Genomic DNA, 19,212 nt, shown 5'->3' with positions numbered 1-19,212 from the left:
TGGAATTTTGAGGAAGGGCAAGATATTAATTCTAATTAGGAAAGAATTGGTTAAATTCCTAATGTTTGTAAACCCTAGGGGCGACACATGCAATTTTTTGAAGTTTTTTGTCGAACTTGAGGAGCGACTCAAACCTAGGATCTCTAGGAGGACTAACACTTTAACCATTGAGCATGTTTCTCATTTCTTGTTTATTTTAGACACCTAGTCGTATGTATATAAATTTGTGGGGTGTATTTGAGGAAATTACGAAATAAAAAAGGGGCAAGGTTTCGAACCTGAGACCTTAGGATAGATGCTCCATGGGTCGGGTTTGGTAAAAAAATAGGCCCGAAAAATATACTTGGAAAAAAAAATAAGGCCCATTTAGAAAACGAGTCGGGCATCAGGTAAGGCTTTTTTAGCCCATGTCCGGGCCGAATATGAAAACAAACCTACTATTTTTTTACTTTTTTTATTTTTTTATTATTTTATTTTTTATCACTATTTTGCTACCATTTCACCATTATGTTGCTACTATTTTGTAGTCACTATTTGGATATTGTATAACTCTTGTTTTATTGTTAATTTTCTTACTATTTTTAACATTTTCTTGTTAAGTTATATTTATCTTAGTGTTATTTAAGTATACATATTTTTTTAATTTATTTTAAATTTGTTGGGAAATATTTATTTTAATGTTTTTAATATTTTTGATGTATTATATTTTCTAAAAAAATTATATAAAAAAATTAAGATAGTCGGGCCAGGTCGGGCTCAGTTTTAGTATTTTTATCTGGGCCGAGCTTGGGCAAAATTTCAAGCCCATTTTTCAGGTTGGGCTCGGGCCTAGCAAATGGGCCTCAATTTTTTATTGAGCTTGACCCGGCCCATGGACACCTATAGGCTTTACCACTCTCGGTTTCACAAACCTAACCAAATGTGAAGCCCCAAACCTGGTCCTGACAGACCGACCCGAATCCAGAACGTTACATTAGTCACTTACGTGACCTTTGTACAACCACCAATCACACCACACGAATATATATACATGCATATTCATCAATCATATAGTTCAAGGTAAAACACAACTCTAAAAAAAACATGCTTTTGCAGTGCTACTCTTGATCAAACCAACATCAGGGGTGAAATCGTCATTTAACATGCGACATAAGTAACATTCATAATTCAACAATTAAATCATAGGTACAATATAAAAAAATTTAATAAGGACAATAATTGAAGGAAAATATCAGAGCTGATAAATAAAACTCATTTAATTTTTAAAGCAAAGTTTAAGGACTAAATTATAATTTTAGTAAAATATTTAGTAAAACCCTTTTTGTGAAATTGAGAATAAAATTATGGAATTATCTGAACACGACTTAATCATGCAAATTTTCAAGTTATTTCATAGCATTTAAGGATACCAAGTGCAAGGCACAAAACTCAAGACTCAATTGCAAAGATAACAAAACATGCCCAAAATATACATATGACACATTGTCACCTATCCACACATACTATTTCTTGTTTCTTTCCAATTTTCCTATTCTAACATCATACAAATCATGCTCAATTACACTAAAACATACTTTAACACTCTAACCTAAAGTCACAATTCATATTATTCAACATGTCAAATTTTCATCTCATACATTTATAATCTCATACCTTACCATTTGGTCATTTTAAGTTTGTCTTAGTATTTGACAAGTCATTCAAGCATCTATAACAATAATTCACTAAGCAAATGCATATCATCCACCATGCAACCAAAACTTAACAATCATGTGTATTCAAGCTTAAATTCAATCAATCAACCAACCACAAACTCAATTCTTCTAACCCCATTTTCGGGGATGTGACAGAAATTACCTTGTTCATTAAAGAACTTTTTTTTCGTGTATATTTGTACAAGTAAATTATTTAGTTTATAAATTTACAAGTAAGCTTTCAAGGGAAAACACTTAGTAGGAGAGTGAATATAAATTGAAATATAGGAGTGAGATTGCAACTCTATGAATGAATTGAACATGAATCACATCTTACACTCATTGATTTATACTGAATTACTTTTCGAAAATATATTTTAAACAAAATTCGAATTACATAGTCAAATTCTATCTAATTGTTATTGAACTAAAATTTGGAAGGTAAATTCAGCGGATTTACGAGAGCAAATGCTATCGTTGTCGCGTTAGAGTTTAGCCAAGACCAAGGTGCTACAAAGGTCGTTTACGGAAGTGATGCCATGGTGCAGTTTCAAAGATGAACAAGCATGGACAGGACTTCTCGACTTAGGGATATTTTCGAATGAGGCGCATGACTTTAAAAACCAGTTTGTTAGTGCTTGCTTTCATATATTTCAATCCAAGTGGGACCATTTTATCGTGAAATTGTACCTCATATAATTCTATATTTCATGAGTTTAAATATATGAAAAGTTTATGTATTTTTCTAAAATTTAAATTTAAAGTTTTATATTTTAATATTAGAATATTGAGTTTTTATATTTTTTATTTAAAAACGTTGGTTTCTCCTGCATCATTAGAATTGATGATGGGGTTGTTATAAAAAGGTAAAATAACTCTATTTAGATTTCATAATTTTTAGTTTTTTGTTAATTTGGTCTAAACTCTTTAAAAGTGAATAAAAATTTACAATTTTTTTCATATTTTCAATAAAATATAAAATTTAAATTTTCAAAAAATTAAAAGATCTTCAAAATTAAAAAAAATTAAAAATTCAATTTAAATAATCCGGAAACATATGAAAACATAAAAAATTTTCTAAAAGAAAATATATTATTTACTCCATGAATAGTACTATGGTCTCCCAAACTTTGACCTATTTGTTCATTCCATATTAAATCAAATTTGATAAGTTCTTTAAAATATAAATCAAATTGATTATATATAAAAAAAATTTATGAAAATTTAATTTCAAAGTATATAAACAATTAGTGTAAATTATTTTTTAAATAATAATACAAACTCTAAATTGATTCTAATTAGATTTAATATTTTTTTTTTGTTCAAATTGCCGTATATGTTAAAAGAATTTTATATAAAAATGGATCCATTTTGGCAAAATACAAAGGTAATAAAATAAGTATTGAAATTTTATATTTTGAACAAGAAAACACTCCATATATTTAAATTTAATTCAAATCAATTTAGAATTTGTATTATTATTTAAATCAAATCATTTATATATTGATTTACTCAATATAAATCAAGAGTTAATTTATTTAATTTAAAAATATGGTGTATTTTGAACAAATATTGTTTATCATTAATATATAAAATATTTTCATCATTATTTAAATTTAATTCTAACCAATATAGAGTTTGTATCATTATTTATAGATATTTTACACTAATATTTATATATTTTATAATTAAATTCACATAAAAATATTTTTGATATATAATTAAACTGACCTAAAATTTAAAAAACACTTATCAAATTTGATTAAATATGGACCGAACTAATAACTCAGAACTTAGAGAGACCTTATTACCATTCATGGAGTATATAACACTTTCTTTCTTCTTCTTTTTTTGAATTTTTGGAAATTCATATATTTTTCACATATTTTAAATTTTTTTAAATAAACTTTAAAAATATTTATATTTTTAAATTTTAGAGAGTTTTTAATTTTTCACAAATTTATTTATTCTTATATTTTTATTGAAAATAAGAATAGTATTTAAATTTTATAATACTTTTTTGTAATTGTTTATGACTTTTAAAGAGTTTGGACCAAATTGTCAAAAAATTGTAAATCATAAGGGTTAAAAGAGTTGTTTTACCTTTTTTATAACAGTAGCATCATCAATTCTAATGGCAAAACTCACAAAGGGACCAAGATTTTTTTTTAAAAGTATAGGGAATCAATGTCCCAAAATTAAAGTATAGGGACTAAATTTTAAATTTCAAAAGAGGACCAGGAATTGAGTGGGGTTTTGGTGCCCCAAGCTCGACCGAGACGAACCGACACGAATCCAGAACGTCACATTAGCCACTTACGTGATTCTCCTTATCTACCACCAATCACACCGCAAACCAACCATCACACTAACAAAAAAAAAGCTTAAACAAGTAAACTTAAGTCTATTCAGGTGATTTACATTTTATATTCTAGTTTAATTTATTAGAGATAGCAGTAGAATTAAAACGTAAGTCTTTTAAATAAACAATTCAATTTAATCACATATTAGCAAATAATAACCTAAATTTTATAACCTATACTGAATAAAATGCACCTAACAATTAAATTAAAACTAAATCCAAAACACAATTCATAATAAAAGAAAACGAAAAATAACTCTACCTTCTAAGGAATTAAAAGTAATAAAAATAATGAAAATAAAGATGAAACAAAAGTCGAGACCCTCCGAGTGTTGTGTCTGCGTCCTAACCTGAAGGATTATCTATAAATATGGAAATTAGGGGAAGTGAGCTATGGAAGCTCAATGTGACTCCCTTTACAATAAACCAAATCATACAATTATACTTTTAAACATTAAATAACATCGTACAACATTACCAAGAATAACAATTAGTTATAATTATCTATCAATTTCGAATACAGTAATTCAATGTTGCTACTTTAGTCAAGCAATAATAATATTCTCAAACATAGACAATAAACTTAGCCAATTTCAGAGTTATTCATACTGTTCACAAAAGATATATTCACATAAATCAGATAATTCGTTTCATCAAGTAAATTCAGTCATGTATGCATAAATTGACAAATATGTCATTCCAAAAATCAGTTTAAAACTTAATTTTCCCACCCCCAACCACTAGCACTCCAAAATTGAGAGTTCCCCCAAACTCCCTCCACCATCACTCCAATTTGTGGACTTAATACCATATTTAGATTCGAGTAATTGTAGATAAAAGCTGTTGATAATTGCGAAAACACAACCATCTCACAGATAAGAGCTATCAGAGGGGCCGTGAGAGCACAATGAAAATGTCGCAATTAGGATCTATTGTAATTGTGGGTACATAACAAGACTGTTGCAGTTGGAATCCATTGTAACTGTGAGTACATAACAAATGATTAAATGCAGTTATACTATCGGTTCTTCCTCCGATCATATCAACCCAACCCATGCAAATGAAATATAGATACATTCCAAGACATTCAATCAATATATTGTTTACTTTTTATCTCATAATCAATCAATGACAATCATGAATAAATCAAGCATACAATTTTTCCAACAATTTAGGCATTCAGATCATTCAATCGGGTATTCATAAAATTCATGTTCATTATTCACTATTCAAGCAATCAATTAAGAGTAATTTAGTTAATAAATTCAATCATCCATAAATCTTAGTGTTCTACTCTTAATCCAGGACCTAATTGCATAATCTAGTTCTTTAAATGCCATTAAAAGATTAATCAGGGATTGATTTAAACAAAATAATAAAGAATATGCTAAAATTGAAATTTTAAGTTTCAAGGGCCACACAACCGTGTGATCGAACCGTGTAGATAGCCCTAGATTATGTGTGATATGTCGTGCTGAGGAAAAATAAAAAGCAATGGCCACATGACCTAGTGGGTAGGCCGTGTGGGGAGTCCTAGACCGTGTGAGAAGCGAAGTTTTAGAGTTTCAAAGGGGACATAATCGAGTGTGAGGCTGTATGATCCATACGGTCTGGCCACACGCCTATGTGGTAGGCCATATGCAACTAGGCAGTTTTAAATTTTGACTTAATTTTTCGTAAAAGAACGCACACTTAACTTTTGGGGTCTTGTACGATGGTTCTCACGTCCAAGTATGATCCAGATTACCTACACAGGTCTTTCGATTGACAAAACGCAAGAATTAATGACGAATTTCAAGATTTAGGGGGTTTTTGATGATATCATAAAAGATTTGTAACGGTTGAAAGATCTAACGAACACAATAATTTTCCAGAATTGATGAGATCTAGCTATTGGAAAATGGGAAAAACTTACCGATCTTGATAGAAATTTAAAATTGATGGTGCGAAATTCAACGATTGATGATAAATGGTTTGATTTGGACTTGATCGTAAAGTTAAGTTTCAAGAACTAAATTTCCAGTCAGAACTTTGAGAGAATTTTGCAAAAGAATGTTTGTAGAGAAAATTGAGAAAAAAATAGAGAAAATGAGGGTTTCAATTTGGGTTAGGATCAAATAGGAAATCCTAATTTTGCTAGGAAGTGGTTTATTAGTTGGAATTTGAAAAAAAAAATAAGGGTTGTTTGGTAATTATCCCTTTTTGGCTGGAATCAAGGAAAAATTAAAGGAAAAGAAGTGAAACCAATGTGACTTGGATCTCTACTTAAGGGGATGGAAAGGATAAAGCTTGTACATTAGGCTAATGCACATTATTTGGCCATATTTTACCAAAAATAATACATAAGCTACTTTAACCTTTGTTCCTTAAGTGCAGAAAAATAAAAGGGAAAAGTGAAAAAATGGGAGTTGAACCTTGGTTCTCATGGCTTCCTACTAAGCTTTTGACCACTAATACTAGGACTAATTTCATGATAATTTCTTAAAGAATTTGGTCATATATTTTTAGGGTGTTACACAAGTAATTTTAAACATACAAATTCTAAAACATGCTTCATCTATCATCATACCATAAAATATAAGCAGGGGTAAAATTGTCATTTTGTACAATGTAGGCGAAAGAACATGTAAGTCATGAATTTAATCCAACAAGTATCTTGGGCATTTTATATTGAATCATTTGTGAAAAATTCAACTTAAAACAATTGTTAAAACTCTTTTAATTCCAAAATGAAGTTTAAGGACCTAAACGTAAATTTTACAAAATATCCAGATAAACCATTTATGAAATTGAATATTTACAAAATTAAATTCATCATTTAAAACCAAGGCATGTACATTTTCAAAACATTTTGTAGTGTTTAAGGCCTCCAATTTTATTGTATAAAAATCAAGACTTAATTGTAAAAGTTTCAAAACATGCCTATTTCACTCATCAGCCACGTCAAGATGACGCAATTTTGCATGTCTCGACGTCACATAGAGATATGCCTCGTCCCGATGACGCGATAAATGATTACCACCACAATAAATTTTTGGTCTAGAATGATTACCCATAAAGTTGACTTACTTATGCTCCATGCTAGAACCGAAGGGTAAACATTCTGAATTAATCATCCCTGCTCCATTTGCATCACATTGCACTATCGGATTCACCTTCTTAAAAAAATTCAAACCATCAATTTTCTTACCAAGAGCTTCAACCTGATTGGCTAACATAGAAACTGCATCAATATTAAACACACCGGCTATTTTAATCTGTTTCATTCTCATGACTTGCCACTAATAGTTATTCAGTGTCATCTCCTCAATAAAATCTTGAGCTATCTTAGGTGTCTTATTATTCAATGTTCTGCCAGCTGCTACATCAATTAGTTGTCTGGTCGAGGGATTTAAACTGTTGTAAAAGATTTGAACTTGTAACCACAAAGGTAAACCATGATGAGGACACATTCTTAAAAGATCCTTAAATCTCTTTCAGGCATCATATAATGTCTCCAAATCAATTTGAGCAAAAGAAGAGATGTCATTCCTCAACTTAGCTATTTTAGCCAGTGGAAAGTACTTCAATAAAAACTTCTCAATCCTCTAATACCAAGTCGTGATAGAACTTTATCGAAGTGAATTCAACCACTATTTTGCCTTGCTCCTCAAAGAGAATGGAAATAACTGTAAGCGTATGGCATCATTAGTAACACCATTGATCTTGAAAGTATCGCAAATCTCTAAAAAGTTAGCCAAATTAGCATTCAGATCTTCATCTTGCTACCCATCAAAATGAACATACTGTTGTACCATCTAAATTGTGTTCGGCTTTAGCTCAAAATTGTTTGCACCAATAGTTGATCTGACAATACTCGATTCAACCCCAATCAAAGTAGGCTTAGCATAATCATACATAGTATAAGGAGCAGGAGGTGCAAAGGGCTGTTGATTATTTTGATTATCATTTCTCCTTATAGTAATATCATTTTCCTCTTGACCGTCTATTAAAATATGTTGATTTTTCTTTTCTTCTCTAACCTCTCTACGATTTCTACGAGCAGTTTTCTCGATCTCACTTTCAAAAATTAACTGCTCCAATGGGTTTCCTCTAATCATAAACCAAAAAAACTTGTTAGAATCAAACAAACAAAAAATTAGAATGTAAAAATTAAATTAAAACAAGAATATTAAAATAAAATAAAAAATGATTAAATTAATATAAATAAAGTTTTCCTAATATTTTAGTCCCTAGAAACGACGCCAAAAACTTGATGTCCACGAAACCAACTAAAAATCTAACTAACGCAAGTGAACCTAATAATTAATAGTATAGTTACAATGAACAAAGATATTGTTCCTATATAGACTAAAAGTGCTAGTCTTTCTATTATTTAACCAATAAATTTGAGTGATTGATTAAAAACTAAAATTAACTAAATTAATTAATTACTAACGCGACAAAGAACAATTCAGGAAAATAACCAATTAACAACCAAAAACCAAAACAATGCCCAAGAAAGAATTCACCTATATTTCATCTGTCATTATCGATCTAAATTACAAAATTTCTTCACTTAGTATCTTGATCCATAAAAATCCCTAAATTATGCTAATATCTCTCTTCAAGAATGAGAGCAATTGACTCTATGTTGATTAATTGAAATTTCTTTCTAATTAAAACATCTATTATCGCATCAACTCGATCTATGGATTCCCCTATTAGATTTGACTCTAATCCAATAGATTTATATCGTTCTATTTCTAGGATTGCATGCAACTCCACTTAATTACGCTAGATCTACTCTTAAACAGGGTATATTCCTCCTCTAATTTAAGCACATCAAACATGGATCAATAATCTAGAAATATTAAACCAAGAATTAAGCAAACATAATTAAGAATAAGAAACTAAGTCTTTATTGCGTAAAGTAAAAATCAAACGACAAAATCCATCATAGGATTCGTCTCCCTAAGTATTTAGAAAATTAGTCCATGATCACAAATAAAGACATCTGAAATACAGTATAACCATAAGAAACAAATAAACTCATAATAATCTCCAAAGAAATCAAAAGGGAATCTTCAATCTTGATGAAAATCTGTTTCAGAATCTACTCCAATGTTGTTTTTCAAGTTGTTTTCTTGAATATTTTATGACGACTCACTCCTATCTTCTTATTTTTTTCATATATAGGTCTTAAAATGCTCAAAAAAACCTAAAAACGTGTTTTTCATTGTTTGGAGTACAATTCGTGAAATCGACACGGTCTGCCACATGGTCGTGTGGCGACCCATGTGGATCACACGATCGTGTGTGCAAGCCGTGTGGAATGGTCCAGCTCGTGTGGCTCTTATAACTTGCTCTAATTTTTTATTTTTCGCTCCTTTTGCTCCCAAATGCTCTCCTAAGTATAAAAAACATGAATTTAAAGGATTAGGAGCCTAAAATTTACCATTAACATCGGATAATCACCCAAAAAAATATTAAAAATGAGATTAAAACATGTTACTTTTAGCACCTATCAACAACCTTTCTTAATAGGGACCTAAAAGTGAAAGTTTATATGAAATGGCTAGAAGGTTTCTCCTAAAATGATGGTGAACAATTGGTAAGCAAGCTTAAGAAGTCAATATGTGGATTGAAATAAACCTCTTACCAATGGTATTTAAAATTTCATGATATCATTTCTTCACTTGGTGTTTTCAGAAAACATCATAGATCAACGCATATACTAGAAGGTTAGTAGGACAAAAATTTATTTCCTTGTTGTGTACGTGATGATAGTTTACTTACTATCAATGATAAGGGTTTGCTATATGAAGTAAAACAATTTATCTCTAAGAATTTTGATATGGTTGATACATCTTATGAAAATGGAACTTAGATCCATACGGACATATCTCAAAATTTTTGGGTCTATCTCAAGAAATGTATAGTTAAATTTACATGTTTTTTGGTTTATAAAGAATGTTTATTTTAATTAGAAATCATTTAAAGATATCAAATATCATTTTGTGTTTGAAAAGTCACCTAGTAATTGGATTTTGTGTAATGGCTTTAATTACATATGTTTGGATAAAACATTGTAATTGGTGGGTGTCACTGCATTGTGTCCAATTACACTCTCCTATCCTTAGGAGGAGGGTGAGAATTAGGAGAATTACACAAGGTAATTAGTCATGATGACTTTCAAACTGTTTTTTAAGATATTGTCAAGGGTAAAGCCAAGAGGGTTGGCAAGGACCCCAACCCCCCCAAAGTGAAAAAATTCTCTTTTATCCTTTTATAGTTTATAAAAATTTTTAAAAATAATGGTAAAATTGCACTTTACCCCCAAAAATGATAAAATTTTGATTTTAATCCTTTAAAAAAATATAAATATAGAGGCTATTAAAATAATGAAATTTCATTTTTCTTATCGTAAAATATATAATTTAATTAACTACACCAAAACAGGCTTCTAGCGGCGCTTTTCCCACAAACGCCACTAAAGACCATGACCTTTAGCGGCGCTTTTCCCACAAACGCCGCTAAAGGCCAAGACCTTTAGCGGCGCTTTTCCCACAAACGCCGCTAAAAGACCATAACCTCTAGCGGCACTTTTCCAACAACGCCGCTAAAGACCATGAACTTTAGCGGAGCTTTTCCCACAAACGCCGCTAAAAACCATTACCTTTAGCGGCGCTTTTTTTTAAAACGCCACTAACTTTGGCAGATTTGTAAAAAAAATTATATTTTCAGCTTTCTTGTAAAAACAAATTAGAAGAAACCAAATCTAAACCAACCGAAAGCAATAAATCTATATAATATTTAAGATTAAACGAATAAAATATAATAAATATCAATAAATAAAATAAAATTCGTATTATTCTTAGAAAAATGTTAAAAGTTAAAATGATAATTAAAAGTCAAAATTGAAGTATATTTACACGATAGTCTAAGACGACGGCTGTTGCGATTGCTGAAACATCTTCATCATATTCTGAAGCTGCTGTTGGAGTTCATCGTACTTTTTATGCTGCTCTGTTTCCCTTGCTGCAGCCTCTGCTTCTCTCGCTGCCGCATCTGCTTTAAGCTGCAGCTGGAGTTCTTCATACTTTCGTTGAACCTCAGCTTCTCTTGATGCTGCCTCCGCTTTAAGTTGTGTAATTTGCTCAACTGTTGTCGCTTGCAACTGAGCCATCTGGTCTCTTAACCTCTGAACTTCAGCTTGAGTTTGACTCCCCGAAGGCATGTATTGTTGCGAGCTGGATCCAAAATATTGGGATGGGTTAAAAAATATCCTTGAAATCGAACCCGACCATACCTTTCAGGACCCAAAACTTCAGTGATAATCCGGTTATCAATGTCGTCAATATGAACAGAACTATCACTGGAAGCAATCGCTTCGTACTCCGCCTTTTTATCCTTTAGTTTTTCCTAAAAAATAAATCACATAGTTAGGAACGCAATATATATTAAAAAAACAAATGCAACATAACTTAACAATATTTGCATTACAAGAAATGAAATAAACCATTAGAAAATAAACACTATAAATAATTAAAACAAGTCAAATTGTATTAAGCAAACGTACCATAATTTCTGCAACTTCAGGAGTCATAGGGTTTCCATCTTTCTTCCTATGTGTAATGTCAAAAAGTTGAAGGCGTCCAACTTTTTGACCGGACGACAGTTCCTACAATACAATAGTAAAAATATTATTTGATAGAAAGTAATAAATATCTGCCAGTATTAAAAAATTCAAAATACATCGGCCTGAGCTATAGAAGCAAAACTTTTTGACCCAGCTGTGTGAGTGAATTTTTGTTTCTGCCTACTACCTTTTCCAACTCGCTCACGATCCTATGTTATGAAATTATTATTACGTTAATTAGTAAATACTATAAACCAAAATAATTACAAGATTTTTGTAGTAACACATACCTCTCCTTTCTTCGAAGTCCAAAATCTAACGACCTCTTCCCACTGGTACCTCAGCATTCCTGGCAGGACATTTTGTAATTTCTCGTCGAGTGTTGTTTTTGTCTTAAAATAGTCTTTCTTTAAAGTGCTCTTATGGTCTCTCCATCTTTTTCCCAATGCCTTCTTTATTTAAGCATCGGAGACCTCTAGAGCAAATCTCGCCTACAAAAAACACAAGTTAAGAAAGTAAATATAAATGAAACTTAAACCCAAGTATTATAAATGACATTAACGTTTTGTTACCTTAATGTTATCGAGAGCTTGGTTCTTGTTACTCTCGGGCATTTTATGCCATGACTCAAAGTTAAATGGCAACATATTTGCATTCCGTGCTAGAATGCCCAAGTATCCTACTAAAAGGCGAGCTTCTAATCCAACAGGCTGACCAAAGCTATTACTGGATACTTTGACACGCTCGACTGGATCTAGCTCGTATAAATCCATCAGTAGCGTACGTCCTCGAACTCTCCGCGTCCCACCACTTTCAGCTGAAAAATGTTATATTGTAATATAAGAATTTTAAAAATAAATAAACAATAAGTCAACACGCATGTAAATTAAATGTTAAATTACTTTCAACTTCTGTAGGTTCCTCAGGTGTAATCGGTACATTCGAAGATCCAATAGTAGTCTGTTGTTCAGTGCTGTTTGTTTCCGCCGAGTTTGGAGTCCCTTGAAGAATGCTTAGCTCTCGCACTTTTCTTCTAGGCATTTTATCTGCAAAACAAATAAAATAGTTGAAAACTTAGTATACAATTACAACAATAATAGCACATATAAAATAGTTGAAATATATAATAAGACCAATATTTATATTATGATATATGTATGTTGTGTATAATGTAATTAAGTTATGTAAGTTGTGTATTATTAAATTTAAGTATTATGTAAGTTATTTAAGTTATGTAAGTGGTGTATTATGTAAGTTAAGTAAGTTATGTAGGCTACGTATTATGCTAGTTATTTATGTAAGTGGTGTATTATGTAAGTTATGTAAGTTATGTAGGCTATGTATTATCTAAGTTTTTATGTTATTATGTAAGTTATGCAAGTTTCTATATAAGTTTCTATGTAAGTTATGTAGGTTATTATTTAAGTTATGTATTATGTAAGAATAAATAAAAAATTTATTTAAGTTATGTATTATGTAAGTGTATATATAAGTTATGATATGATTGATAAATTTGAGTTAGGTAAGTTATGATATGATTTATAAGTTTTGAAAAAATATATAAATTTTAAATATATATATATATTAAAAAATTATAAAAATATTAATAAGTAATGTAAGTAATATATTACAAATTTTTGTTATGTAATTTATCTATTATGTACTTATATCAGTTTTATGTATCTTATTTATAATTTGTAATATACAACTAAAAAATTTATTACCAATAAAATTTGAAATATAGGTTACATATCCATACCATATATGGGGTGACATATTAAAAATATAGATTGCATATATTAAAAATATCTTATATTAAAAATATAAGTTAGATATTACTAAAAAATATCCATCTTGCATATATTAAAAACAGATGTTAAATAGAGGTTTTAATATATTATATATGTTATGTAATTTTAAAATAACATTTACAATTATTGGCAAAATTATAAAATTTATTATCAATAAAATTTAAATATAGGTTATATATACATATATATATAGCAACCATTTTCATTATGCACAAAATATTTAGGCCTTTCAAAAATAGGATTTTGTGAGGAATAAGATATTATGTTTCAAAAATATTAACTTAAAACAGAACATATCTTCCAATATGTTATAAAGAAATATTAAAAAGAACTATTATTAAATAATAAAATTTGCATTGGCTAAAACAACAATTTGCCTTGGCTACAACAATTGATCAAATGGCTGTTAAAACAATTTGCATTGGATACAACTTGCAGAAATTCATTCAGAAACTGTGAGATACCAACTTGTACAATAAATAAAACAGAAAAGTATTATGTACATAAATAAATAAACAAAGTCCACTTGCTTAAAACCATTTCGGGATTTGCATAATACATGTCAAAGCGCCTAAATGCAACGGGTATATCAGTACCTCGAACAGCAAGATGATTAACTAAAAAACCTTTTATTTGCAACATAAAATTTACCTTTAGAAAATTCCGTTCATTCAATCAAAGTAAGGCTAATCACAGCAATAAAATTTACCTTCCACGCCAAAGTATAGCCAAGTTCTGCAGCAATGAAACTAGCTCCAACCTAGCAAGAAAAGAAAGCAACGCAGACAAAGACCCAGCTTTCTTATCCAATAGTACATAAAAGAAGCATAGGAAAACGGAAAAACCAGATCCAGATTTCAGAACCAAAGCATAATTCAGAACGTAACTGCTAATCAAAAACATATTATTTGATCTCTGTTTCTATTCCATATATATATTGAAAATCTATGTAAGTGGTTTCATAATCTAATTTTCATGCGTACGACAAATGATCTACAGTTACAAAATTCCTTGCGAAACGAAAAAACCCTGTCAACCAAAGCAGGGTTACAGATTTCTAATTCATAATCTCCATCACTTACCCACTAATTGGATAATTTTGACTCTTGAGTAATATAGCATTTACTGGATTTGTATATTTCAAATGAGTATAACTTTAAGCACCTCCTTAAAATCAGTATTACATCAATCCGAAATATTCATGTATTTCAACATATTTGTAAGAACATAACATTATTTCATAACAATTTCAAAATTTAGCACAACACCTGACTTTTCTTTTTCTTTTTATCCAATTAGTCGATCTAACTTTGGGTATCTATCAATCTGGAACCAAAACTATTTTCTGGCGTCCAAGCAACCAAAATTATTTAAATAGTAAATGCAACGGGTTTAGGGTTCTTAGTAACAAGTTAACGTTGAGAAAATTAGAAATTAATTCAAAACATTGCTCAAGACCGAAAGGGGTATAAATATTTTTTGAGACAAAATTACCGATTTCTGAGAAATAAATGGGTATAAAAACATTGCTCAAGACCATCAGATGATTTTTGAGAAAAATAAAAGAATCTTACTGATTTCTCCGACGGCAGAGGAGTGTGACGGTAGAGGCTTGCGACGGTCCACGAGTGCGACGATAGACGAGCGCCGGCAGAAGGGACGGTCTACGACAATGCAGCAGATTTGGGGAAGGTTCGGGTCGTCGAGGGCAGCAGGTTAGGGTTCTTGATTTGGGGGAATTTTGGGGAAAATAGGGAGGAGAATAGAACCAAGGTTTTCGGGTATAGGGAAATTTGGAAGTAGAAATAATTTTGAGGGTTACAAAAATGACGGCGTCTTAATTACAACAGATTGAAAATTTACGGCGTTTTTATAGTAGCGCCACTAATGCCCAGACAAAACGGTGTCATTTTGTTTAAACAACAGCCCAACCTTGCGGCGTTTTTATCAACACGCCGCTAATGTGCACCTTTAGTGGCGTTTTTCTCCTAGCACCGCTAAAGCCATTAAAATGGCAGCGAAAAGCTACGCCGTTTTGTCTATAAAATTAAGAATTTTTGTGGCGTTTTTGCTCCAAACGCTGCTAATGTCTCGTTTATTGCAGCGTTTTCAATGAAAACGCCACTATGAAATCAAATTTTCTATTGAAACGGCGCCGTTGTGGTATTCCATAGTTTTGTTAAGTAATATTTATAATATATAGTAGTAAAAATTATAAATTTTAGTGTTTTTATTTCTTTTTTATTTTTTTATTTTAATTTAATTCCATTTGTTAATTTGGTCCTCTCATAAATTATCAAATGTTATATATTAATTTTTTTAACTTATTTATTAGTTTCCTTTAAGTAATATTTATAATAAATTAGATAAAATTAACAGTTTTAGTGTTTTAATTTCATTTTTATTTTTCTATTTTAATTTTATTTATTAATTAATAAAATTAACTTATTTATTAATTGTATTTAAGGTAAATAGTCCATAATTTCGAGGGTTACAAAAACGACGGCGTCTTAATTACAACAGATTAAAAATTTGCAGCGTTTTTACAGTAGCGCCACTAATGCCCAAACAAAACGATGTCGTTTTGCTTAAACCACAGCCCAACTTTTCGGCGTTTTCATCAACACGCCGCTAATGTGCACCTTTAGTGGCATTTTTCTCCTAGCGCCGCTAAAGCCATTAAAATCGCAGCCTAAAGCTACGCCATTTTGTCTATAAAATTAAGAATTTTTTGCGGCGTTTTTGTTCCAAACGCTGCTAATGTCTCGTTTATTGCGGCGTTTTTAATGAAAACGCCACTATCAAATCAAATTTTCTATTGAAACGGTGCCGTTTTGGTATTTCATAGTTTTGTTAAGTAATATTTATAATATATAGTAGTAAAAATTATAAATTTTAGTGTTTTAACTAATATTTATAAATTTTAGATAAAATTATAAATTTTAGTGTTTTTATTTCATTTTAATTTTTTATTTTAATTTAATTCCATTTGTTAATTTGGTCCTCTCCTAAATTATCAAATGTTATATATTAATTTTTTTAACTTATTTATTAGTTTCCTTTAAGTAATATTTATAATAAATTAGATAAAATTAACAGTTTTAGGGGTTTTATTTCATTTTTATTTTTCTATTTTAATTTTATTTATTAATTAATAAAATTAACTTATTTATTAATTCTATTTAAGCTAATATTTAAATATATCAAATGGTTTAGATTTAAATTTTTTTAAAATATAAAAGCATTAATTAATTGTATAAAATTCCAAATCTCAATTAAACCTTAATCTTATTAAACCCGCCTAAATTAACCATTGAAGGGATATAATATTTAAGTACTCTATCTATTATACATATCTCTCTCAAGGCATAATTTAAACCCTAAATTATACATCTTTTACAATTACATAAGAACATATTTAAAATATAAATAAAAAATTAATCTAAACTCAAAACCCTAACTCGACCTTTGAAACCCTAAACCCTAAATCTCTAACTCTTAACCACTAACATCTAACCTCTAAACCCCTAACCCCTAACCCCTAAACCTTAAATCTCAGCCAACCCTTAATTAAACCATAATCCTTAATCTATAATCCCTAAATCTATACTCCCTAAACCTTAAAATATGAACTCCTAAACTAACTTTAAATCTTAAATTAATCATATACCCTAAACTAAAAACCCTAAACAAATTTATTATTATCTCTTTTACAATTATATAAGAACATATTTAAAATATAAATTAAAAATAATTAATCTAAACCCAAAACCCTAACTCGACCCCTGAATCCCTAACTTTTAACCCATAGCACATCTAACCCCTCAACCTCTAACCCTTTAACCCCTAAACTTTAAATCCCAACCCTTAATCCATAATCCCTAATCCATAATCCCTAAACCCATACTCCCTAAACCTTAAAATATGAACTCCTAAACCGGCCTTAAATCTTAAATAAATCATATACCCTAAACCAAAAACCCTAAACAAATTTATTATTATCCCTTTTACAATTATTTTAAATAATAGTATTTTAATTTTTCCATGTGTTTTATTTCAAATTATTTCTAGATGTCATTATTTTTTTCTGAAGATTTTAAATATTCAATTAGAAATAAATTAAATTTTATTTAATATGAATAAACCAATTAAGATAAAGTATTTTTAGCGGCGCTTTTTCAAAAACGCCGCTAAAGCCCCCAGCATTAGCGGCGCTTTATCAAAAACACCGCCAAAGCCCCCAAATTTTTTGCCGCTAAATCCCCAAAAGCTCAAAAAACGGCGTCGTTCTGCTTAGGTTTTTTGCGGCGCTTTCTCAAAAACACCGCTAAAGCCCTGAGCATTAGCGGCGCTTTCTTAGAAACGCCGCTAAATCCCCAAAAGCTCAGAAAACAGCGTCGTTGTGCTTAGGTTTTTTTTACGGCGCTTTCTCAAAAACACCGCTAAAGCCCTGAGCATTAGCGGCGCTTTCCTAAAAACGCCGCTAAATCCCCGAAAGCTCACAAAACGGCGTTGTTGGGCTTATGTTTTTTTGCGGCGCTTTCTCAAAAACGCCGCTAAAGCCCTGAGCATTAGCGGTGCTTTCTCAAAAACGCCGCTAAATCCCCAAAAGCTCAGAAAACGGCGTCATTGGGCTTATGTCTTTTTGCGGCGCTTTCTCAAAAACGCCGCTAAATTCCCGAAAGCTCAGAAAACGACGTCGTTGGGCTTAAGTTTTTGCGGCGCTTTCTGGAAAACGCCACTAATGCTTATTTTCAGCGGCATTTTCCGTAAAGTGCCGCTAATGATCGATCTTTAGCTGCATTTTTTATCCAAACGCCGCTAAAAGCCTATTTTGGTGTAATGATTCTGGCCCCAAAAGAAATTTTTGGCTTCTCCCCTGGATATAGGTATAATTATTCTCTATCAATTAAACATATCTCGAGGATGAAAAAATGTTATAATTAAAAAAAATGATGCAATTACTATACTAATAGTTACACTCTTTTACAATTACTTTATGGTGTTCAAATACGCGAATTTTTAATATATTTAATTAAAAAAAGGGACATATAGTTGTTTCAAATGATTGGTGGTCAAATTTGGTAAAGGTATATATTCTTTTATATATGGTAAAACTATTGGGTCTAGAATAGATTATCAAAAATATATATTGGGTCAAGAATAAAGTGGCAATGAAATAAACTTGTCATGGGTATGAGAATATTTGCATTGCTCGCTATATTTTATTAATCCCTTATCCCCGAATTGTTCGTGTGATCCTAAGAATCCGCCTATACATTCAACAAATCGATCTTATTCTTTCTTCATCGAGCCATCATTAAAGATTTCGAATAAAAGGAGATATCTTAACCACGCTCAGTGTTAGAAACTTTAGATCAAATATCAAATCTTCAATCTCTAGCATCAAAATAAAATTTTTGAAGAGGAATTGTATATTTCTCACTAAAGATGGACCCAAATATTACAAAATTATGAGTGGATTTAACATATGATGAGAACATGATAAACATGGGAAAGAAAAAAGACACCTGATTCTCGCGAAGTTTTTGGCTTTTGTTCCGAATTTTCTTGCTTGGTCAAGATTTACAAACACAAAAGATTGATTAGGTCGATAATGGATCGAAATAAATACCTATAGCCATGTTAACAAAACCCTAGTTCCGAGAATATATGATAATCTCACAAATCACACATATCTTTATGGTGATCAAGGAAGAATAT

General features: G+C 30.4%; 1 long non-coding RNA gene and 1 other non-coding gene across 2 annotated transcripts; one reads left to right on the top strand and one right to left on the bottom strand.

Moving 5' to 3' along the window:
* The first annotated feature begins 7,488 nt into the window (after positions 1-7,488).
* Positions 7,489-7,595, top strand: LOC121223865 (small nucleolar RNA R71). Its single transcript, XR_005921331.1, has one exon. It is a non-coding gene; the product is annotated as a small nucleolar RNA R71 (small nucleolar RNA).
* A 6,364-nt stretch (positions 7,596-13,959) lies between these two features.
* Positions 13,960-15,336, bottom strand: LOC121223057 (uncharacterized). The gene is made up of 2 exons (XR_005920402.1): positions 15,063-15,336; positions 13,960-14,248 (listed from the first exon to the last, which is right to left on the bottom strand). It is a non-coding gene; the product is annotated as an uncharacterized lncRNA (long non-coding RNA).
* Positions 15,337-19,212: the final 3,876 nt, after the last annotated feature.

Source organism: Gossypium hirsutum, chromosome D11, assembly GCF_007990345.1.
Source record: "Gossypium hirsutum isolate 1008001.06 chromosome D11, Gossypium_hirsutum_v2.1, whole genome shotgun sequence".
NCBI lineage: Eukaryota > Viridiplantae > Streptophyta > Magnoliopsida > Malvales > Malvaceae > Gossypium > Gossypium hirsutum.
This window is presented reverse-complemented; position numbering and strand designations above follow the sequence as displayed.